Source organism: Anas acuta, chromosome 2 (assembly GCF_963932015.1).
Source record: "Anas acuta chromosome 2, bAnaAcu1.1, whole genome shotgun sequence".
Classification (NCBI taxonomy): Eukaryota; Metazoa; Chordata; class Aves; order Anseriformes; family Anatidae; genus Anas; species Anas acuta.
In genome coordinates this window covers 128,012,498-128,037,492 of record NC_088980.1, presented here as the reverse complement: position 1 = coordinate 128,037,492, position 24,995 = coordinate 128,012,498, and the positions used below count along the sequence as shown (strand labels likewise).

The 24,995-nt window shown below is 38.9% G+C and overlaps 1 protein-coding gene across 3 annotated transcripts in view; it reads right to left on the bottom strand.

The window, feature by feature from the left end:
* The window catches only part of PKIA (cAMP-dependent protein kinase inhibitor alpha), a 43,108-nt gene that overhangs the window by 7,908 nt on the left and 10,205 nt on the right, over positions 1 to 24,995 (bottom strand). Inside the window, exon 1 of one of the 3 annotated variants that reach the window (XM_068672148.1) lies at positions 7,998 to 8,124. The exons of the other annotated variants lie outside the window; for them this stretch is intronic. The gene's annotated coding sequence lies outside the window, so the exon portion shown is untranslated. Of the gene's footprint in view, positions 1 to 7,997; positions 8,125 to 24,995 lie in introns of those variants that run through there. 3 annotated transcript variants of the gene reach the window in all.

Sequence of the window (24,995 nt, the reverse complement as noted above, 5' to 3'; positions counted from 1 at the left end):
TGTGGAATAGACTGGGCATATGCAGTAATCAGAAAAAGGAGATGCCTCAATCTAAACATTTGGAGAAACTACAGCAGAAACAGAATGAAAAGAAAAAAACATCTGTGGATTTTATACAGTCTGTATTCAGCAGTACTTTAAACAACTTCATTTATCATACTTCATAAAACACTGGTGAGTACTTTATAAAAGCAATGACCTCAGCAACATAATTTCTCTATAGAGCTGTCTCTGCTTTTAATATTAGCTGGGAACTAGGAGGTAGGTAGGGGGTGGAACAAAGTTCTTTTCTGCACAAAAGCAAAGCATGAGGATTAAGAAAGTACAAATCAGTAACACTTTGCACATAGACCTGCATGCTAGTGCACAGGCACACAGATGTTTTGTGCATTTTCCTTTCCTGTAGTATAGTTAATTTCAGCATTGTACATACACCCCTTCAGACTCAACGAATTTATTTTTGTGTGGTTGCTGCAGCAAGGTGCAGGTATTACCGTAAGGTCACTGAAATGAGTACAGACAGGCTTATCAAGTGCAAGAAGAGCTAAACTAATGCAGGATTAAAAAGCTAGGCTCTGTAACCTAGCTATAGCTCAGAACCCTTTTTCCATTGGAAAATAAATATTTCTCATGTCATTACAGAATAATGTGATGATATGCCTTCATGTGAGCTCTGCCAAAGATACAAGGAAGCTTGTGTTTCACCCTCAGTAAGAGAAGGATATCTATCCCTGCCGGAACATCTGCTATAGCTCTAACCTGCTACATTTATTTATTTATTTATTTATTCATTTATTTATTTATTTTATTTTTACCCCCAAATTATAGAAGCATAACTATAAACCTTGCAGGGGGAACACTCTCTTTTGCTGATCCCACTTTTACTGTTAGCTCCATTTGCATTCATCTAAGGCTTTCTGCAAAAAAATAGATTACCATGCTTCAAATGCAACATCCCTCACATTTTATGTTTGGATGTAGGAGGGAGATCAGGGAAGCTTTCTGGTAGCGCAGTACTCTGAAGAAAAGCAGCACTAGGGAACCATGGAACAGAAGCAGCACCCCCACAGCTATATGCTGCCTTCATTTCTAAGCAGTACTTCTCTGTTTTTTTTTGTACTGCAGAGAGAGAAAATGGCCATAAGGGAAACACTGCATGCAACTGCATGCAGTGAGAAGGCTTAGCTGTTAGTTCCAGAGAAGCTTAATATTTACATTTGCATAGAGTGTACAAATGTTTTTATCCAGATCCTACTATATGCACTCACTGGACACTGAAGAAGCCCCTAAGTCATCAAACACTAGCAGCAGCAAAAGATTTGACTTTCTTTAAATAAAAAGACAACTTTTTTTTTTTTTACACTCTTGTTTAAATAGATACATGACAACAGCCAACTCATTCCCATACTTAGTTCTGAACAATATTCACAAATTCTGTCCATTCTTCATCCTCATGCTATTCCTTACCTCCCCAACTTCAGTCAGCTGTCTGAGGGTGTACAAAGGAGTTGTCTGAGAAGTCAAAAAAGGATTCTAAACCGTATTTTATTTAGACTAAATATAACTATATCATATATCATTGCAAGAATGATGTATTTAAAAAGAAGTTTGGGGCTATCACGCTTTGGTGTCCCATGTCAAACACTGGATGGTCAATGGGATAATTTTTCTCCTATGAACAATCAGTATGAAACAGGAAACTACTTTAAAAAAATAAAAAGCTAAAACCTAACAACAAGCATCCAGGGAAGTGAAAGAGGTCAGCATTGACTGAAAGCATGCCTGACAAACATAAAACGGTGTGGCGCCTCTCAATTAACAAATGCCTTCATGAGCATGAGAGTATGCACATTTCTTCCTGTGCAGTGCTCCCTTTTTGAAACACTGCAAGAATACTGAAGGAAATGAGACATCTACCATTTGTTCTTCCCCCGAGGCGCAGCAGACACCAAATATATCAACGATGGGGTAATGAAGCACATAACATCCAAAAGTGAAGAGTAACAGTGAGGACCTGTTCCCTGAAAAATATCATCCAGCAAGATCAGAATGCAAAAGGTCTGAAGTGAAACTTACTGGAGTTATCTTTGCTCATTCCTGCTATTGCAGTGGGCTTGCAGAAAAGGCGGTACAAGACCTACAAGTCAGCAGTGTGCAGCTTGGATTTTGTCAGTAGTAATAGCATGAGTCCAAAGTCATCACTGCTACCACTCCTGCCAAGTTACTGATTTCATTTAGTGAGGGCGAAAAATAAACAAACAAAAAAAAATAGAAAGAAAGAAACAAGACGAAACCCAAACCAAACTAACCAAACAAACCCACCACAGAAGAATATTCTTTCATAACTTTGGCAGCCGCGTATCAGCACATCAGGAACAGAATGAGCAGAGAAGTCTATGGCTGAGATGAAATAGGCTATACAGCTGTAAGGGCAGCAAAATAAGGAATTCTGTACTTTGTGAGCAATTCCCTGGACTGCACAAACTTTGCACTGCACAGAATACTCTTCAGAGAGATTATATTCTTCATGAAACACTCCATAAAACAAAGAGAGCACCTGGGGAATTCTCAGGCTTGCTAATTTAATTTTAGCTATGAAACAAGCTTTAAAGCTATGCAAAAATGTGCTTGCAAAGAACCTTTATTTTAAAGGCTTGTTTTCTATAGGCTCAATATGGCATTACTAACAACATTCAGATCAAAAAAATAATGTTACCAAACACACATTTATTAACACTTCCAAGTTTTCCTGTCTGCATCTTCTCTTAAATGTCAAACACCATTCTGTTATGTATTGGCATTATCTTGAGACATTACTGCATAAATATGGAACTCCACTGACATCAGCCGAGAGCTCCCCTTCCAGTGAATGGCGCAATGCCCAGCAGTCTCTAATACATTCACTGAACCAGTCATTAAGGAATTACCATTCACTCCAAAAAACCTTTTTTGTTTATTCTCTGTGGAAGAAACAGAGTTTGCTAATAATTCTGTGAAACGTAATTTGAATTTCCTAATTGTATTGACAGATACTCCTGTGTAAAAGATTGTGGTCCTGGTCCTGTTATTTCTAGTATTTATTTATTTGAAGTTGTAAAAACAGTATTTTCCTGCATGGCATTGAACTGAAACAAGAAGGCTGCAAACTTTACCGCTTCTGCCAACTGAACCAGCAAGCTAAAGAAAGCAGGAACTAGAACAAGAAAGCAGTTGTGTGAGCATAAAAATTAATGAAACCTGCTACCACAGGGTTGGAAAACGTGGTGAGCGGTAAGATACCATCTGAAGTCTGCCACAGCTGTGCTTTCCCTTTCCCCCAGTGTTCTGCATGACAAAATTTTAGAATTTGAACTGCAGCACTGGAGATTTTCATATAGTATCCTTCTTTTCCTCAGCTTCCTAGTTTCACAAAACTTTAGAAATATGTGTATCTTTGACTTCTGTCAAAAGGAAGTTGTGTTGAAAATTTCTTGCAGGCTCTTAAACAATTATAGAGGATGAGGAAGGGGAAGAACATTAACAGGCATAGCATGATCACAGGAGACTTGCTGTCTTGGATTTTAGCCCGTGTAATAAGATATCTGTTATTTTTAAAAATAACAAGTAAACCTGCAAAGGACATACTTCTATATCCTATGAATGTATAGCTTTTACTGGTAAGTATCATGAGGAGTGGAATTAGTAACTGGAGAACTTGGGAGGAGTAAGGAAGGATGACAAAACCAGTGTAATTTAATACACACAGAAAGAATCAGAATTTGTGTTTTCAGAAAGCTCCCTGAACACTCCACAATCCAACTCCTGTGTTAAGTTTTCCATTTCCATGCTATATATAACACATCCACCAAGTTTCTTAAGGTAACTGTCAAATTTCTGCAGCTGTTTTCCTTCTTCTATGTACTTCAGCTCTGTTGAAAGAACAGTCAAATCTAAAATTTAGTGATAGCTTTCACAAATTAAATCCCAGTTTGACTAGATCCCATAGTAACTCAATGAAACAAGGTTTTACATGGTGACATTGTTATCAAGAGTTTTGAAGTGAAAGAATTATGTGAGATACCAACATAAATTAAAATAGAGCCTCTATAGTTTGTGGGTTATAGGTACCTAGTGTGGTTGAATTTTAATACTTTTAAAGGACTAACTACCTAGAAGAACTACAAATGCATTTAATAGAAAAATATAAATTAGCAAGGATATTTTATTTTAAAAAGAATGACAGTAAGAATGAGCATTTGACACATGGCTTGTCTAGAGGATTGTCATATATTGCCCGCTAGCATAGGGGAGCTGCCATTTTCTTGGTGAAGCTGCAGTGTAAGACTAAGAGGTACAATCCTTCAACGTTTACTCCTCCTCTTTCTCCATACGTGCTTAATGATGGGGTTGAATAAGGGATTTTCAAATAAAACTCTCTCAGGCTTTGGCTGCTAAATGTTGTATCACGATCAGCACATTATTTAAATGTAATTATCTATATTCAGCTTTCATAAGAGAACAAAAAAAGCCAAGAGAACTTGTCATTTAATAGCATGTCTGTTTTAGAGAAGGTGTATAATTATGCTTTTAAAATAAATTTTGGTTCCAAATCTAGCCTTAGCTTAGAGACAGGGCTCTTTCCAGTGAGGAGATAGCTCTAATCCCCAGCACCTTGCACACTTTAAGATTCCCATCTAATTCATGGCCTGCTATGTTGAAAGCAAATGAAACAGAGCAACAATTAAATAGAAGTGCACTTTTTCCATGAGAGTTTATATATCTTGCTATAGAAGAGCGCTGCTTTTGCACAGACACACAGTTGAGCGATCAGTGTTAACTCTTGAAAGCTAAAAAAACTTTTAGTCAGAGGGGTATCACGTAAAGGAAATATGAATTTCCATGCCACCTCAACTCTCTTGAAGTTTCCCTTGAATTTCCATTTTCCCTTGAGTTTCCATGAGGTTCCCTTCTGGGAAAGTAATGTTTTAGTATAGCCTGACTAAAGAAATCTACAGAACTATACGCCAGATATTTCAATACTCTGTGTATGCTTGAACAAAATCCATGATGCCCATGAGAGACGTGGTCTCTCATCTACCACTTAATTTCAATTCGATCTTCCTTTCTGCAGAAACAAGAGTAGATGCAGCAGGACTTTCACTGAAGGTAAGAAAGTCACATGGGTTTTGCTCATGAAGCGTCTCTGTATCTTCCTAACCTTGCCTTTAATGCTGCAAGCAAGTTCTTTCTCTTGAACACACAAGTGCTTACCTGCACAGACAGTACATTAAAGGTATTGACCAACACAATTCTCATTAGAAAACATAGCTGAATCTCTGATATCTATTCTTTTCAAGAACTTGTTATAAACACTGTAATGAGTTTTTTTTGAAACAGCCACATCTTCTCTATTCACTGCTACATACACCAGCATCTATATGGCTTTTTGAGGAAAAAAGAACAAAAAACCTGAACTGTCTTGATCAGTAGTCTGCAATTTTTTTTGGACTAGACTGCTGTGAACCACTGTAATCCTTACAGGCAACTTTCACTGATTTTTATTTTTTTTTTAATTTAGCCAACTTTTAACTGAAAGTCTAATAACAAAATAACACTGTGAATTACCTGCAGACTATTATGAATTTTTAAACAACCAGTTTATTGGCGATAATGTGGAAGCCACTCAGATAAATGATTTGCTATCAAAGTTAAATTTCCAATTTTTGACAGAAGCGTAGTACTTTGGAAGGGACAAAATGAAATTTACTGACAAATTTTAAATGCCTGTGCATACATATGTAGGCAGGTACTTATATGAGGTGATTCATTCAATCCATAATAAGCATTTGTTTTAGAATGAATGCAACTTAGTATCTTCAATGTGCTTATCTCTTCCTACTGAGTAGAAAAAAAGTCCAATAGGTAAGCCAAGATCTTTACTATCTATGCAGGTTAAATTACATTCATCCTACTCGAGATGATCTAAAAGAATTCTTCTGGTCTGTTGAGTTTCTAAATTTTGCACATTTAAATGCTTATCCACAAATGACCTATCCCCCTTGATATCATTTTCCTCTGCAGTTATATACCTTGCTAGTTATTGTTTTATTAGTATGCTTTGAAAGTTCACATGAGAATAAATAAATAGACTATTTGATTCTCATTAAAAAAAAATAATCAAACAACAAGTGGTACACAGCCAATATGCAGCACACTGTTGTGTACTTCTCCAGTTAAATGGGACCTGGCTGTGCTTTTTAAGAAATAGTTCCATGGTGCAAGAAAATGTCAATTCATTTATGAGGGTTGAAACATGCAGCTGAATTATAGATTTGAATGGCTGAAGATTCCAAAGTAATATCCATCCACTATAGTTGCTGCAAATCCTAAAAGTCAACAATGAAACTAGTACGAAGATTCATGATCTTTAGCTACAAGCCAAATAACAGACCGCCTCTGCCATACTAACATATACTCAAACTGACCAAATACCTAGCTTTGCTATGCAATGGTAAGAACTAATGTGAACCTTGCTCTTTGTTGTTTTAAAATGTCAGTAAAGGTAATGGTTAGCAAAAAGATATTAGCCAGCACTGCCAACGGTTATCTATGTATCTGCTGGGTTGGGGAAATATGGTGGAATTACAAAACTCATGATATGGGTGTGAAGAATCAGACTTCAGGTGGGGAGATATCATCCAAAAGGGTACTCTGTCTGGAGGACAAGGCCAGGAAGACAAAAAGCAGGTGGAGATGAAGGGAGCAGCAATTGCCTTAGAGAACTGAGAGTTTGGTTAAAGAAACCAGTCAAACCTGAACAATCAGGAAGATAGCTTCCACCTTGGTAGATCCCTCCAGCTACCAAGGTTCCAAGAGGAACCTTGGGCTAATTTGAGTCAAGGACTTCACACAGGGCTGCTGATTTGAATGAGGGGACTGTATGTATTTTAGGAGAGGGGAAGCAGGGGAAGAAGCTTCAGACCTTTTACAATAGGAGGATAATGTGGTCCGGTGCCTACAGTATTTAAAAATAATTCTTTTTATGGCATCCTTCTATTGCTACTCAAGAAAAAGACTGTTTTTAATATCATGAAGCCTATTTGTTATGAAAACTGATATTGCTCTCCTGCTCCTGTATGACTCTGTCTTAAAAATACTTTGATTATCCTTCCCTGGAATAGACTAATTTCCAGGAAATACAGTATCATTCCAATGCTGTTTTCCTCTAAGACAATCTCATTCAATATAATTTTAGAAAGCCTTCTGCTTTTTAATCTCACTGCAAGAGATTTCACTTAATAGAGTCATCCTTCTTTGTTACATTGCTCCCGTTCCCAAGTGAATCAAAGTTTGCATTTTGTGATGTTCTGCATTCTGACAATTTGATTGATGTGTTTACAGCATCTTACAGTATCAGCTTGTAGATAACATAAGAAGAAAGCATTCAGTTAGAACAACAAAAAGAAAGTGTCTAAATATCAGTATCATGACAATATTTAAAACAGATTATGGTCCTGTGTGGAATGGAGGATGCATTGATGCTTTTAAGAGGTTTCTTCCAGACCTATTTACTCTAATTCTTTAATGTTTCAGTGCAGTGTTTAGTCTAGCTAACAGTATTCAAGATACATAAATGCTCCAGTTCATAAATCCTTAAACTCTTTCTTAGCATTATAAAAAACAGTCCCCTTCCAAGACACTTTCCTCAAATCTTTAATACATTAATCTACTAGAGAGATTTGTTATATCACTAATCTTTTCAGCAGGTTCTGGTGCAATAGCTCAACTGCATGTGACTACCTTTTAAAATCATGCAGTCATGACTCACCATCAAAGTATGTGTTGCAGCATCCAGAACAGAAGAGCTTCAGCTTATTACTGTATCTTCTAGGGCAGTGATAAAAACAGCGCTGGAAGGAAGGAAATTTGTCTCTTTGTTGGCACGATCATCCGCAACTGTATGCTACCAAATATTAAATACTGGCTCCTTTATTTGCTTTTAATAAAAAACAGATTACCTCTTGCAAAGTTGCTAAACTACAATGTGCTTCTGCTGAGATCTCACATTTCACATGCAGGCTTGGAATTTGCCAAGAATACACTCAATGACACCGTACTTCTCAGTATCTGCTGAGATAAATACCATAGGCCAACTTGGAGACCTGTGAACATCAGACAAATAGCTTTTTAATAATAACCAATTTGTGCCACAATACCCTAATCAATATTTCATTCAAAGCTTATTTCATCGACTTCTGGCTTGTCAATAAAAAAAAATCCAACATCTCCATGCATTTTTTTTTCTTGTGGTAGGCATTTAACATCTACTTTACATTTGAATTAGCTTTCCCAGCCAGCAGACATTCTGCTGTTTTTTAATGACTATCTAGAAGCTACAAAAAAAAAAAAAAAAAAAAAAAAGCCCAGTTTAGCTGACAGCATTTCAGTTTGACTTAAAAGCAGTTCAATTTATTATTTCTCCCACGATACATTCACATTCTATATTGCATATCACTTCACTTCAGTCTCCCTTAGTCTCAGCCTTACATATTTCAAGGTTTCCATCATTTCTGCATTCTGCTCCCATGTGTCCGCTGACTGCTTTGGAGTCTAAGGACTGCCTGCTTCTGTTGCTATGCAACAGCATAGCCTACTTAAGGCTTCCTGAAATAATCGTCTCACATGCGCTTTTTTTAGACTTGTTTCCAGCAGGAATACTTTACTCTTTCATTATAGTGGTCCACTGATACTATTGCCATAAGATTAGACGACGGTCACCCGGAAAGTTTTGCTAACTACCTTAGAGGACAGAAAGAACGATATTGCTTACAAAATTGATGACGTACCTCCTGCATTGGCCCAGGAAGGTGTAAATCTTAAGCATTGCTATATTCTTGCCAGATGTTCTCCAGGTGTATTAGAGCCATATATTTCTTCATTGGGGAGAAAATCCTAATTGCTTTCTTTTTCCTACTCTACTTCATTCAAAGGAAAAAAAAAAATCGCTACCTACTGTAGAATAAGTCACCAGACAGGAAAAAAAACAACACACACACACAAAAAAAAACACCGTACTTGTATATGAAGTCCATTATAAATTTAATCAGATCAAGAGGAAAAACCTGTATGTGAATATTCCAAGTTGTCATTCATTACAACATAAGCCGATTTCAGAAATCCCTAGGGCAAGACTCCACGTATTTAATATCATGTGACGGATGCCATGCAGTGGGGCTGCATTTGCTTTTTGAGGTAACATTGTGCTGCCCTTGAGAAACTGTCCTGTGAAATACTCAGTTTTTCCAGCCTCAGACGGCATTTTTCTCATTATGACCTTCTAGTGTTGCTGCTGCAAGGGTAAACCAATGTGTTTTGTTTTCTCATTGCTGGCTCATTTGGGAAGCTTAAGTTAATTTATTTCTGTAACAATATGTAGAGCAATATAAACAGAGGGCTCTTGTTAAAGCATCAGTCAGTCAACCCAAGAGGGCCAAATGTCTTATTATGCACCAGGCTGAGGGGACAAAGGAAGGTCTAATAGTACAAAAGCGATTTTATTGAAAGGAAATATCTTACGTCATACCTTTTTTTTTCCCTTGTCTGTTTTAGCATGCTCAGCAGCAGTTATGTCTATAGAGAGCTATGTGTCAGCCCAGCACTGAGGCAGAAAGAGGAAAGATGCTTCCCAGCCCCAGAGAAAACAAGGTATGAATTAAGGTCCCTGCAGAAGCAAGTCTGCCTGTGGTCTTTTAAAGGAAAGTGGGAAAGAGAGCAGCAATTTCCTACTGTTTACAGTATCTTCAAGTCTTAAAGACAACTTTTTCTTTTAATAAAGTTCCGTGGTAGGCACAGGAATGGCCTTCTCAACAACAAACACATGAAGTGGTATACAGCAGTAATTTTCCATATGCATATACATAGCCACAGACATGCAGTGAAGCCAAGCCATTCAAGAACACGATTGTGCAAGGTTTAGTGAGCATCACTCCCACTGAGTGATGTGTTTCAAGTGTTTATTCTTTAAAACCACTGGTATTAAAAAGCACATCTCAGACTCAAATCAGGATCAATACTATTTTGAAAGCCAAGAAGTTGAGACCGAAGAGCAACATCTAGAAGGATGTCCTTTATCATAAGCAGTCTCAAACCTGAAAATGATGCATGTGCTGCTAGAGGAAAGAAGGGCATTAACAGGAAAGTCCTGCTAATATCCGATTTGCATTTCCAATCTGCATTTTATATTTTGTAGTATTTATAGGCACTTCTGTTACAAGACAGGTTATAAAGAATTTCTAACATAAAAAGACAAAAGAAAGTCCTCACGTTTGCCATGGTAAGTTTGAAGACAGGAACCTTATAGATAACGTTTGCAAGTCCGAGTGCAAAAGAAGAATCTAATTAAGCAAAGACAGAAAAAAAGCAAAACAAACAACAGCCCCTCTTCCTGAAGAATCCTTCAGATCCAGGAACATTTTGAACAGTTGCGACTGAAAAAAATTCTGCATTTTATAGAGCAAGATCCTCTTACCAATGATGACAAGTTTCTGTGTACTGGTACCAGACTGAAACTAAAAAAAAAGCTTGCATATACTAATATTTCATTAGCAAATGTGCTGCATTACAAAATCTGTCCATGGCACTCTGACTTAAGATACATTTGTAGATGCCAACCCAGGTACCCAGACAAATATGACACCCCACAGCAACTGGAGAAAACAGAGGCCCCACAAACCACAGCTACATAAAAGCTCTCTGCTAGTTACAGCTTTGAACATGAGTGGCCAATATTGCTTTTGTCCCCAGTTTCAAGTCAAACTAAAGCTCAAGTAACTTGAGTCTTGTGCCTCCAGTGCCCCAGTTCTTCATCTAAGATAAGAAAGGCCTAAATGAAGGAAGAGGTGCTTACAAGAAGGGATGGTGGAAGCATATAAACAAAGTAGAACTTCCTTGACTTTTGCAGAGCTCAGTGATTTCAGCCAACTGTAACAAAATACTCAGGCACCTTAATATATGGGCCATTAAAAAGCAGTGGCACACAGTAGATATTTTATACTCATGCCAATAAAAGTTATCCAACTAAACTAATAAATTTTCTGCAGCCCAAGCTCCTAATTCTAGCTCACAACAATTTCACAGTAGTTGCTGAGTACTTAGAAATGCTAAAAAAGCCTAAGAAGAATCTGAACATGCAATTCTTAACCAAGTGCATAAAAACAATAAATATAATGAAGTGCAAGGCATGTTTTCTGGATATGAGCCAAGGCATAAATATATAGGTATGAGCAGAGACTGAAGAACTTACTGCTGCACAAAGTTCCCAGTTCATATTGTCAGAGGGCATGAATACTTTCATACTTGACCTGAGACCATGTAAACACAGAATCCCTCCTTCCTTTCATCTACCTGTTGGTGTACGGTGGATAATGAAAGAAGTACCAGCTGTCTGCTTACAATAACAATATATACGTGGGCAGAATATTTCCTAGGACTTCCAATTCTGAAATCTTGGCAAAGGGAAGAAAACCTCTCAAGAATAAGAATCACCCACAGAAGTGAGTTCTTGGACAGCAGTTTTTTTTTTTCATAGGAGTCCAGTTGTCTGTATAACCTCAGAGATAGAGGGTAACTGTATAAATGGGTTTATGTTACTCCAAATCTAAAGCAATAGGAAAATACACAGTTGTTAAAGTCACTACAGAAGCACAGCCTTGCATTGTTACGTAAAAAATAAGCTTTAGGAATAAGAGAACAAAAAACAACAAAAAAAGTAGTAACGGATAACCAATGAAGAAAAAGGACAAACAAGCAGACTGTGGCAAGTATATAAAAATAAACCTAGATGGTTTTTAAGACTGAGCAGGAAGAAACAATCAACATCAAGTGCCTCCTGGCAAAGAGTAAGAACCACCTTTTATAACTACTGTTCTTTCTTGCAAAGACTGGGATACTGACAACCAGCTGTAAGCCTCTCCCTCATTCTAATTAAAACTGTCTATCTTTAGAGCTAGATGAACATGTGAAGGTTCATATCACCAGAGGAAAGCAGTATATACCAGTAAATATTCCTAAACAAAAATTTGAACTGTAGTATCACGGATTTTCTCTATCAATACAGACAAGTATGAATAGTTTTGTAACTTAACTATGTCTTGTACTTTAACTATTAAATTTTTATTTCACATCAGGTATGTTTCCGTTTTTGCTGGTAACATAGCCAAGAGTCATGATAGACCTTCAAAGGAGTTGACTGAACTGCAGGCAAAATTTAGGAACCGTAATGCTAACATCCCCAAGTGAACATTTCCACTCATAGAAGTGGAACAGAGAAAGTTGCCTTGGCTCCCACCTAGCTCTCCCTACTACCATGCAGCACTACAGCGAAAGAAAGAAAAGCCACTGAAGGGAATTGTGATTACAGGGAGCCTTTCACCTTCTGTTAAGAGATAAGGAACTGTATTTTGTCACATACTGGTCTATTCTCCTTGATCCGTATGTTAACAGCCTGCATTCAGCTTTCTGACTGGCAGAGACCAGCAGCTGCCCCATGTCAGATCAGAGCCAGCTCCAGACAGCTTCAAAAGGGGCCTGCTTTTGGCCAGGGCTGAGCCATGAGCGATGCTGGTTGGAACTCTGAGAAAGCAGATTTAAGGAAGGAGGGAAAAAAACCTGCTGGGCAACAACAGCTGGGAGAGACAAGTGAGAAAATGTGAGAGAACCAGCCCTGCAGACCCCAAGGTCAGTGCAGCAGGAGGGCAGGAGGTGCTCCAGGCACCAGAACAGTTCCCCTGCAGTCTATGGAGAGGCCCCTGGTGGAGCAGGCTGTCCCCCTGCAGCCCATGGGTCCCACATGGAGCAGATCTCCACACTGCAGCCCCCCCCATGGGTGGAGGAGCCCCCAGTGGAGCAGGTGGATGTGGCCTGGAGGAGGCTGCAGCCCATGGAGAGCCCCCGCAGGAGCAGGCCCTGGGCCGGAGCTGCAGCCCGTGGAGAGGAGCCCACGCAGGAGCAGGGGGTCTGGGGGGAGCTGCTGCCCGCAGGGGACCCATGCTGGAGCAGTTTGCTCCTGGGGGATGGACCCTGTGGTACGGAGCCATGTGGGAGCAGTGCTTGAGGAGCTGCTGTCTGTGGGCAGCCCCCACAGGCTCAGTTCAGGAAGGACGGCATCCCGTGGGAGAGACCCCACGTGGAACAGGGGAGTGGAGTGACTGAGAAGGAGCAGTGGAGACAAAGCGTTAGGGACTGACCATAGCCCCCATTCCCCTGTGCCAGGGTGGAGGTGGAAGAGAGTGGATGAGGGGAAGCTGTTTTTAGTTCTCACTGCTCTAGGCTATTATTATTAATTGGCAATAATTGCCTGTGTGACATTTTTCATCCCTTCTTAAAAAAGAAGGCAGAGGAGGAGCGAAGAAGCGAGAAACAGCAGAAGGAACCCTAAGGTCAGAGAAGAAGGAAGAGGAGGAGGTGCTCCAGACACCAGAGACGCCCAGTGTTCCTGTGGGCAGCATCAGCTTGGTGGACGGGTCCATCTGTACCCAGCAGTGGGGCTGTTGTGGAGCTGGCTGGAACCATCTACATCCAGCACAGGGCAGATCCCAGCCTCTTCATCACAGAGGTCACCCATGCAGCCACCCCATTACTATTACCCTGACACCTACACCCAGTATACCCACAGACAGAATTTGTATTTATCACAAGACACTATGCAGATATAAATGGCCGTGACAAGCACGGCAAGTAGGCTTTCCAGTGTCTCCCTTAAACTCCCCTAACTTGCTGAGACTGCTCTTCAGTCACTTTCTTTCCTCTTCAGACTAGGAAATCACAGGCACATGGTAAACTCATTTGTTACACATCCCTAACACCACACAGCTGATGTGCGACAATCTCATGCCAAGCGAAGGCTGTGCGTCAGGTATGTTAATGCCATGAGCAACAACTAAGGCATTATCCTCTACACACCAGACTTTATCACCATATACCAAGAAATTCTCAATTACCGTCATGCTTATCTTATAGCCGTGATTTCTATAAACAACAAAAGCAACTTGCTTTTCCCAAGATTGAAGCCGTTGTTTTACATGGGAAAGGATGAGGTACCTTTTCTCTGACATTTTCAGGTTTCTGTACCAGAAGAAAAAAGGTGGAAGAGAGGTATATACTAGTTTTTCAAAACTGTATGTTGCTTCCAAGAAAATATTCAATATAGTAACAAAATTATATAATTATTATTATTATTTTATATCACACCACCTTATTCAGTTGAATAAATGCTGGTCAGAAGAGCATGAAGTACCAAGAGTTCAAGCATGTTACACGAGGTGATATGCTTGCTTGTAGGTTAACTCTAACCATTTACAAGTTCAGGTGAATGAACAGCGTGTAGGACATCACCCATTAAATTTGAAGATACAGTGCTAACTCCAAGACCTGTTCACACTGATGAAAACACAGTACAATTTCAGTTGAGTCAGAATTACCAATACTGTAAAAAAACATTAAGGGAACAAGGACGGAGGAGAGACATTTTTCTCTCTACTACCAAGCACTTAATGCCCACTTTTTCTAACAAGACTATATTGGATTAAAAACTTCGGTGAATATGTGCTTCATCATCAACCTTTAGATAAGTAGATTTTAAACTTTTAGCTCAATGTCTTTGAAATATGCCATCCTAAACTAACACCAAAAATGATCTTTTCTACCCTTATCCTAAACAAATCTTTCCATTACCTCACAGCTCAGCCCTGCTACCTATGGCCTTCTCATGATCCAAGAGAAACAGCAATAGTATTTTCAAACAAATAAATCTGTTGTTTGTGTAAAAAATAATCCATATTTATGCTTTCATCAGACTGCAATGAAATCAGAGTTGAACTAAATATGGAAAAAACATGAAGTACCTTCATTTTAGAAATCTTTTCAGTACAGTGTTATTGAAATAACCTTCAGGTGACAGTTCTTGGATATAGACTGCTCAGCCTCAGTGTCTTTCTGCTTTAAATATTTCTTTCCAAAATGCTCCTCTTCCCTCTAAGCAATTTGCTCATTCATGCTTTGTCAGGAATATCTTTAAGTTTGACTTTCAGAATCAGGCAATATTTTGCCCCTTTTATATTTTGCCTCTCCTTGCTCAGTACCCTACAGGGATTATTGAAATACTACTACTCAAATATTAAAAACAATGAAAATTTAAAACCTCAGTTATAACTACTATTATATTTTTTAAAAAGTACTAATACCTGAAACACAGAAAGTAAAAAAATATTCAAGATTCCATAGGCTAAGTGAAATAGAAACCTCTCTTTCCCCTTAACTGACCTTTGGATGGACATACACTGAACACTTTTATGTGAAACACAGCTGAATCCATGTTTCAGCATGTGTCTCCTTTCCACAGAGCTATTTAACATGATGCCATTACTGGAATAATGATCTTGTATCTAGACAGCCGTGATCTACACGTGCCAAGAAATTTTCTGGGAATCACAACAAATCATTTAGTCATTTGAGACATATACCAAATGAAACAAACATATCTGTAAAGTCAAAGGGAATCTGACTGTTTACTTTAAACTTCACATTATGTGATATGACGATTTCTTAGGTATGTTAAAGCTACTACTAGGTGAATTCTTATTCACCTTCTGCTTGGTATACCTCAATATACTGGTTAAGGGACTACCAAAGCCAATGGGTTTAACTGAAAGTGAAAGCAAACTTTACCTTTCCCACTAAAAAGTAAATACAGAATAATTCTTTCTTCTTTAAAAGTATACAAGTAGTTTGCAGAGAGTAAGTGTAAAAATGCTCAGAGTCTCTGAGTCTGACAATCGAAGACATAACTAGAAGACAAAAAAATTAAAGCAAAGAGCTATGCCATTCCTGAATAGCATAGACAAAGACAGCCATCTTTACACACCTTAGGAATATAAGCAGAAAGGAGGTTTATGTTAAAACCAAAAAACAACCAAAATAAACCCCAAACCCAAACAACAACCAAAAAAACCCACCACTACCAAAAAAAACCTATACCACACCCACAAGGAAAACAAACAAGTAAGAGAAAAAAAAAGCCACAGCCAAACCACAACGCTCCTGCTTATCACGCACATAACCCCAAACGCAAATAATTCTTCTTACCCCATAAAGCCTATTTGAAACATCTTCAGTTGACTTTCCAGTTAACTGATAACTTGAATAAAAACAAGAACAAACAATGAAAAAATACCATACAAAAAGCATATAAACTATGTAAACTAAATCAAACAACCCTCCACCTCTGATTTGATGAAATATAGATGGTGATCAGGTTGCCAACAAAGACAAACTGTTTTAGCCTGATTATTAAGTATGTAACCAAATACTCCAGTGATCTCTATTACTGCATAAACTTTCTGTGAAGCTGCATAGCATTATACCTTTTATATGTAACTACAGAAGCAATCAAGTATCACAGAACTAAACATTACCACTTTGAGACAATTTTTTGCTCTGCTCAGTTTTAGATTTGTTTATTTCTTCTGCATTTCTTCTTGTTAATCCTGGGCACTCTGAAACAACAATAATAGGACAGGATCTCTGTAGACAGAAACACACCTGATGCTAGATTGAGGTTCTTAGAAACTAGGGGCTGACAAGATACATCTAGAAGAATAAGTAGCTTTTAGTCAGCTTATGTCTTTCATTAAGAAAACTACTCTCCTTACACTAATAGAAGGGTGAATAACTTTTTCCTCAAGACACACAAAGAAAAAAAAAAAACAACTTCCAAGGGTATTTCTGTTACAAACCCTCAAAAATACTGTCTTAATTGCAGTTAAAATCAAGTAGATCAGTATAGAATCTAGTAGCTATAATCCTATACTATTTTTTTTCCAAGAAATCAAGAATTATTAACAATTAAAGACGAAAGATGAACTAGAGTTCCTTACAATTAGACTAAAAATCAGTGCTCTATAAAAAGCAATTATTTTTTGTTATGACACTATGGACCATACCAGCAAAAATAAGTTATTTTCTGATTCTTTATCCAGAACAAGTATTTTTCAGGAGCTTTCCTTAACAAGCCCATGCAGAAAGTTGTTCGCCTTCAGTTTATTAAAGGTGAATACCCTTCAGTAGAGGAAGCTACAAGGTCTTCTGGAACAGTTCTGGCACCGTTCACAAACAAACAAACAAACAAAAATAGCCATGAACTTCTACTCTCCTTGCTTGATTTTTGTTGTTTCTTGTCCTACACCAGTATTGTTTGAAAGCTGAATGATACACAGGTATTAAGTGTACTCTAATTAATTTAATTTACTTCTGAAGGTTACTTTAGATTTTCAGATTTCAGCATGTGATGGAGCTTTTCTTGAATATCTATGTGGGTGGACTTGATAGAAGAATAAGTTTAGTTTGCAATGCCTGTTGTCACATTATCTGTATTTTTCTGCACCAGTGAAAGGTACATTAAACAATGACAAGCTCATTAATACAGATTTCAAAGTGCTTACTTGGTTTGCTTCCCATTGTCTTAGTATCAATTTCACTTGACATGGCAGCTTAAGTAAAGCAAAAACAATCTCTTCACAAAGATGTTTTACAGGTCCAGAACACCAGCTTGCCATAGAAGCATGCGAACCACTTTGCCATGGCACTTGCATATTGTTCTGCTGGATTTAGAGGCCTTCTGTGGGGGAGTCTAACTGAACCTCTGTACCTCGCATGATCTACATGTAGATATTCCTGTAAAATAAACATCCAGTGACAAAGCAGCTTGTTTTGCACATGGCACCTAAAGCTAGCAGGTCTTCCAGGGCTGTTCATCTATTTTACTCTAGAGGCAATTAAAAACAACAAAAATAATGTGGAGAGCAAGATCTTGAAGCAGAGGTTTCCTGTTTTGCAGCAATCATATGACAGCCAGGCATCCTCTAATCTGCAAAAAGGCACAGAACCAGGAGAACAATTGTGCCTGTACACAGTAAACCAGTTCCAACTGCTGATGAAGAATCAGTATGCTGATGGTTCTGTCATCTGCTGGGACAGAGGATCAGGTCCTTTGAGCTTGGGGACAGTCTGCAGGACAGGTCTCCTGCTTCCTTTATATGGGGCTACTGTATTGAAGACAAAAAATGCCATTCTCTCATTCCCTGTTTCCATGGAGAAGGTATTACCTTAAACTTAAGTCCCAACCCTGAATCAGGACTGCTAGGCCTCTACAGGCACACATAGTAAATCAACAAAGTCTCTTTGAATCACAGAGAAACTTTGACTGGAAGTGTCATCTGGTGGTCATCTAGTCCAACAAACCCCAGCTCCCTTTCATGCAGTTAGAATTTCTCTCATTGCAACTTGACCATTGACTCTTTTGTTAAGCACCTCCAAGAAAAGTCTGTCTTCTCCATAACCGCTCCTTATATATGACAATTTCTTCTCCTTGTAGTGTCTTCCCCAGATTGTAGAAAACCAGCACCCTCAGCCCCTCCTTGTACATCATGTGCTCCAGCCTCCTAATTGGTCTTGGTAGCCATCACTAGACTTGACTTGGCATGTTAACATACTGTTTTGATCCTTGGGGGTCCAACATAGGCGACATTATTTTACATGCCACTTCAAAAGGCATCTGTATGCATGTGTTTAAATAAAAAAAATCTATACATACATACATACATACATATATATATATATATATATATATATAGCGTCACTTCTCTTGATCTGCTAGCTTCACTCTTTTTGCTGATGAAGTCCAGCTTTTTTCCTGGATTGAGAGCCCAGATTCATTAAAAGCAATGCAGAAAAGCAAAGGATATTAGTTGACAGAAATATTATTTAATCCATGCTTATTACATTTAAAAAGTTGTCACTATCATCAGCATCATGACAGAGATGAATATAGCCCTCTACTTACACATGGAACTGAGTCTTGGCACAATGATCCCCTTTGGCCAACTCTAGAGTTTCTTGATCCTGATGCATGCTTCACGTAACCAGGTATTTACTTTTTGAACACCTATGCAAAGGTTTATAAAACCTTTTTTTTTAGCTCTGTTGCTGGAGGGCAACAGCCCAAGTTCAGACTGTAGTTGACTCTCCTTTGCATCCTGGTGCAATTCAAAATGTTAACATTACAGGCCAAAACCATTAATCTACAAAGGCTTAATCTACAGCCTTAAGCCACCATGGATGAGAGTTTTAGCTCTTCACAAAGCAATCTGTCATCTCAGCTTGTGCTCTCGGGCAATGACTACCTCAGTCTCTGCTCACAGGCTTACATCTTACATATTCAGACTGCCTGCAAGAACCAGTCACTGGAAGATCCAGCTGTGAGATCAAGACAGTTTGTTTTAAATTACAGTCTGTGTAACCAGGCACAGTAGAGGCCACCTCCTCTCTTGTAGAAAGACCTGTTAATTACTTTGCTGTCTTCATTCTGCTGCCATTTCTTGTCCTCAAGGACAAGCTGACATTTACCTCTTTCTTTTTCCCCTGCTCATACCTCAAAGTCTATTTCTCATTTGGAAAAGGGGACCAGTGTCTACTGCTCCCCTCCCCAGATCCCAATATTCAATTAGGAACATGCCCCTTGATATTTTTAAGCCCAGAACACTGCTACAGATTGAGTAACCATTAAGTTTTGATTAATTAAGGCTGCAGAAAGTAAAAGTATAATCTGATACAAAATTAATGCAAAGCGTTCTCAGGATACCAGCTTTAATTAACTTTACTGGAGAAGTTTTGCTGGTTGAATTCTCATCAGATTCTACCCACACAGTCAAAAACATTTAATTTCTCAAGAGAAGATGAAGATTTGCATATTTAACTCCTAAATTTGCAAGAACACACAAACTTTGGCCTTGAGCTTGGTGATAACTGGAAGGGACACACTGCTATGTATTTTACTACCAATACATCTACATAGTCTATAGAATAAAGTCTAACATATGCATCTTATCTACAAACTGGATAACATACTACAGGAGACAGAATGATGATTTCCATTATGAACTGGAACACAAGAAACAGTCTTAGGAATACACAGGGCAAGCAGGCATTGAAATAAGATTCTGTTTTGAAATCAATTTTTGAAGTAGTAAAATAAAAAAGCAGTAAGAAATTCCATCTGTTAGCATCTGGAAGAAGGTACATACAAAATGCTTCTTTGCAGTGAGGTTTCCTCATTAGTATATTGCAATTATGAACTTTTAAACCTTTGAGTTTTTTTGTTTTGTTTTGTTTTGTTTTTTTTTTTTTAAACAAACAAACAAACCAGAAGATATATAGTGTGAAGCAATCACTCTGACATACGGTCCGGAGCACAGAGCTGACCTTCATCTCTGTCCTTTGTGAGAAAACAAAAAGGGGAGGGGTACCTGAACAGAGTGAGCTGGAACAGCTAGAGGCTGAAGACAAAGAATTCCACAAAAGCACCTCTCATACAGAGCTCTGGCCACAGCAGTAAAAAAACAAATAGTTTATAAATTTGTTTGTTGTTGTTTTATGTTTTTAAAAGTTGCTTCCCAGACACTCTTTGAAAGATCGTACTCATTTTAATTGCTGACATTTTTTCCTCATTTCTTCATCTTGTGTTTCTCATGCCATTTTCAATAATTAATTTGAAAGACCCAGCCAGAATCCTCTAACTGCAACTTATACAAGAGGTTCTCTTCATGCTACTAGATAGCATGCATGTGGCACAGCTGGCAGTCTTCTGTTTTCACAGCAGTCAGGTTTTCATTTCATCTACTGCAAGAGAAATAGGGAAGATAATGCGACATTAAACTCCCCTCTTCATCTTCAAGCAACATGCTGATGATGTCTGGAAGAATGTCACTCTGTTGTAGATGGAACAAGGAGCTGCAATGGACTGTACCAAAGTTCAAAATGCAAAAAGATAATTGAAACAAAGTTCCTATTTTCCAATACAGAGTAGAAAGAACCAAGACATGCAACGTAATTACAAGGGATTAATTAGGTATAAAACATTTAAATGAGGCAAGCAAAGTAATGTCTCCTATGGAAAGAAACAGAAGTGCCCGGTTTCAGTGTTTCAACAGTTTCAAAGGTTTCTACCAAGAGAGGATCATTTTGGTGGATTTATTACATGAATTTATGATGAACATGAAGCCAGATGGTTGTAAACAGATTCATAAAGGCCAAATTTCAACATTTTTACAAGCAACCTTAGAATTCTGCTTATTCTATTGGTTAGACAGAACAACAACAGCTAAAAAAAAAAAACAGTCTTGAATGTCACAGAAAAAAAAAAAAGGCTTAAAATGGATTTTTCAGAAGCTTTCAGGCCACTAAAGCACAGTCCTTCCCAGCTTTTTATTAAACTAAGGCTTCTGTAAAATTACTGGTAGGAGGCTGCACAGATCTTTCATCAGCTTTGCAATGTAGCCATCAAACACACTTGGAAAAAGTGTGGTCTATATTAAACATAGAAAGTTAAAAGAAAAAAGAAAAAAAAAAAAAAGCGTGACATAGAAGGCTTTAAGACGGCCTTGGAGAACGCTTAATTCTGTTTGTGCTGTCCTTGAATTCATCTAACAATTAAACATACTTAGCGAGCCCTATAAAGACATCTGTTAGGATACTATTGATACATTTGCTACATTTAAACAACATCCTGGATATCAAAGCTTTTAAACAGCTAATTCACACTTCTTTGGCTTCAAAGTTTTATTTTAAGAGAAAAATGGAGTGTCTGTGTGCCAAGGTAAATTATCAATAAGAAAACAATTTTAACATTGTGAAATAAATACAGAAGCTGTACAAAATCATGCAGCTCTCCAAATATTCAGAGCTCAACTCTCTCAGAGTACAACTGAATTCTGTTTCAACCTTCTGCTGTAGGAAAAACTTCCTCTGCTTTTCTTTCTTAGGGTGAATTGGGAAGTCAGGGAGAAGTAAGGTAAGTAAGGAAACACTCAACGATATTGCAGACCATCGCAGAGACTGAGCAAGAAAGGGAATACCATTTATCACTCAGCAGATATTCATCGGGTAGGTATGCTTTGGTATTTGCTATGCAGGTAAAGAATCCTGTAACTACACCATTTTTTAGAAATCTTTTTACAGCAAACCTAGAAACAGCTGCTTCATCTGGGTCAGTGCTGATCTAAATGCAGCCGCGGACTTGCTGGGAAGACATTCATACCACCTCTATGACAGGCACAAAGAACTTACAGTGGGTAAGACACAGGTGTGAATGTAACACATATATTTTGCTTTATCTATCTGCTTGGCATCTGAAACTAACTAGCAAACCTGGCAGATAACTTGGTAGAGGTGTTTGAGTTGGCAGACACAAAGTGGTATTAACCGCAGATTTCACTGAATGAAATACGCTACTAAGTCTACTTCCTTTACCCAAACTTGCAACCTCCAAAAACACATAGAGCCAGCATGTCACATCCTCTTTCAATCCTAGAACAGATTGGGTTGGAAGGGTCCTTAAACATCCTCTAGTTCCAACCCCTTGCCATGGGCAGGGATACCTCCCACTAGATCAGGTTGCCCAGGGCCTTGTTCAGCCTGGCCTTGAACACCTCCAGGGATGGGGCATCCACAGCTTGTCTGGGCAACCTGTGCCAGGGCCTCACCACTCTCTCTCTAAGTGAAGAACTTCCTCTTAACTATCTAAATCTCCCCTCTTTTAGTTTAAGCCATTCCCCAATTCCTGTCATAGTCTGCCCGAGCAAAAAGTTTCTCTCCATCTTTTTCGTAACTCCCCTTTAAGTATTGAAAAGCTGCAGTAAGGTCACGCTGGAGCCTTCTCTTCTGTAGGCTGAACAGCCACAGCTCTCTCACCCTTTCTTCATAAGAGAGGTGCTCCAGTCCTCTGACCAACTCCACAGCTCTCCCCTGGACCCACTCCAACTGATCCACATCCTTCTTGTGCTGGGGGCTCCAGACCTGGACATTGCACTCCAAATGGAGCCTCACAAGGGCAGAGCAGAGGAGTACAATCCCCTCCCTCAACCTGCTGGTCACTCCTGTGGTGATGCAGCCCAGGATGCAGTTGGCCTTCTGGGCAGCAAGCACTCACCGCTGCACTCATGTTGAGCTTTTCATCCATCAGAACCCCCAAGTCCTTCTCTGCAGGGCTGCTCTCAATGTGTTCTTCACCCAATCTCTATTCATGCCTGGGATTGCCCGGACCCAAGTGCAGCACCTTGCATTTGGGACTTGTTGAACTTCATTAGGTTCACATGGGCCCGCTTCTCCAGCTTGTCCAGGTCCCTTTGAATGGCATCCCTTCCTTCTGGTGTATCAACTGCACCACTCAGCTTGGTGTCATCTGCAAACTTGCTGAGGGTGCACTCAATCCCACTGTCCATGTCACTGATAAAGATATTAAATAGTACCAGTCCCAGAACAGATCCCCTGAGGGACACCACCCTTTGACAAGGCATTCTGTTTTTTTTTTCTTCACTAACCATCAGTGATTGGCATTACCTGTAGTATTATCCTCCAAAGATTTAAGTAAAAGTAATATCATGGTTCCTACTATTTTGCCTGGTATCAGACTGATAGACCTTGGAAATTTTAAGTCATTATATTTATCCATTTTGAATAAAGACAACATTAGCTTTCCTTTTCTTGGTAACTGTTATTTGTACTGTTCCAAAATAGTTGAGGGAAGAGTAGAAGAGCATGAAAGAACGAATGGTGGGCAGTTCCATTTAAATTCGGGTGGCACTGCTGTTTTTTGAGCAAGCTGTACCCAACAATGTGTGACAAACAAATTCCACTCTTTTTGGTAGCTTGTATAAACATAGCTACAGAAACAGACTAGCTAATGGGTCACAGATGGCCCTTCCATTAGAAGATGAGAAGGATGCGGTAGGAATTCCACAGAAATGAATGGACTTCAAAAGCTTTTAAGAAATATGCCTTTGGAGGTAAAAATTTCTTTCTTGCCTGATTTTTCTGCTCAGAAATTTTGGAAAGGACTCAGAATTATTTCAGTGGATGATATAAAGTATCTTGTCATAAAGGCACTTCAAATAGTCAAGACTATAAATGACAACTTGGCAAAGCCATTTTAGCTCCCTCACAGCACCTGGCAGAATGTTTGGATGTTGAGATAAGCCTCACATGTGTAAGTGTGCACTTTTCCTTTGGCTCAGAGTAGATGAGAAACCACATCCTCCTCCAAGCAACTGCAGAAATAAAAATTACTTGCCAAACCGGGTATTTTCCATCAGAAGGCTAGGAGTAAGCCACACCATCTGAAAGGTCCTGCTCCAGCAAACAAAGGGGCTGGAGTATTGCTCAGTGAAGTAGTAGAGTGACTTCTGTCATTCTGAGATGAGAAGAAACTCAGAAGAAACAAACAAACAAACAGCTTGCCTGTAGAAAAAGTAGCATAACATGCTGGTCAGTGAGACTAAAAAAAAAATGAGATCCCAGTTACATTACAGTTGCATCCTCCACGACTACTTTGCAGATTTGTCATAATTAAATGTCAGGATGAAACCGAGACACTCCCATTCTCTCCATCACCATCCCAGTTTCCATGGAAAAACAGGCATCCACTTGAAGTAGGTGTGTTGTGGATGATCCAAGTGCAGACAGTGAGGCACTCAGATGGGTGTTTTAGACCTTATTCCAGTCTCTTATTCCCCTTGTGTTCAGAGATGCAAGGATTTTCAGAGGGTAACAAAGGAACCTTTACGAGCAACTGGTTATTGTCAGGTATTGCTGTGTTCACCTTTCCTAGGTGAAACCAAGCAAGTGACTACAAAAGCCAGGGTGTTTTCATCAAGTTCTATGCAGGGATCTTGAGACACTCAGTAAATAGGAAAGGAGAGACAAAGAAAATGGCCGATGTTCAGCTCTGGTTACGTTTTGAACAATAAGCAGTGTATGAAGGAAGAAGACCTGGATTAAACTTGTGGATAGTCCCTTCAGTTAATGGACAAGCGAGCAGTCAGCAAGGCCTTACATGCAATTTCATTTATAGAAGCATACAGATAACTGACTTCATCTGTGTCTCACTCTCAGATGTCATCCATGCCACC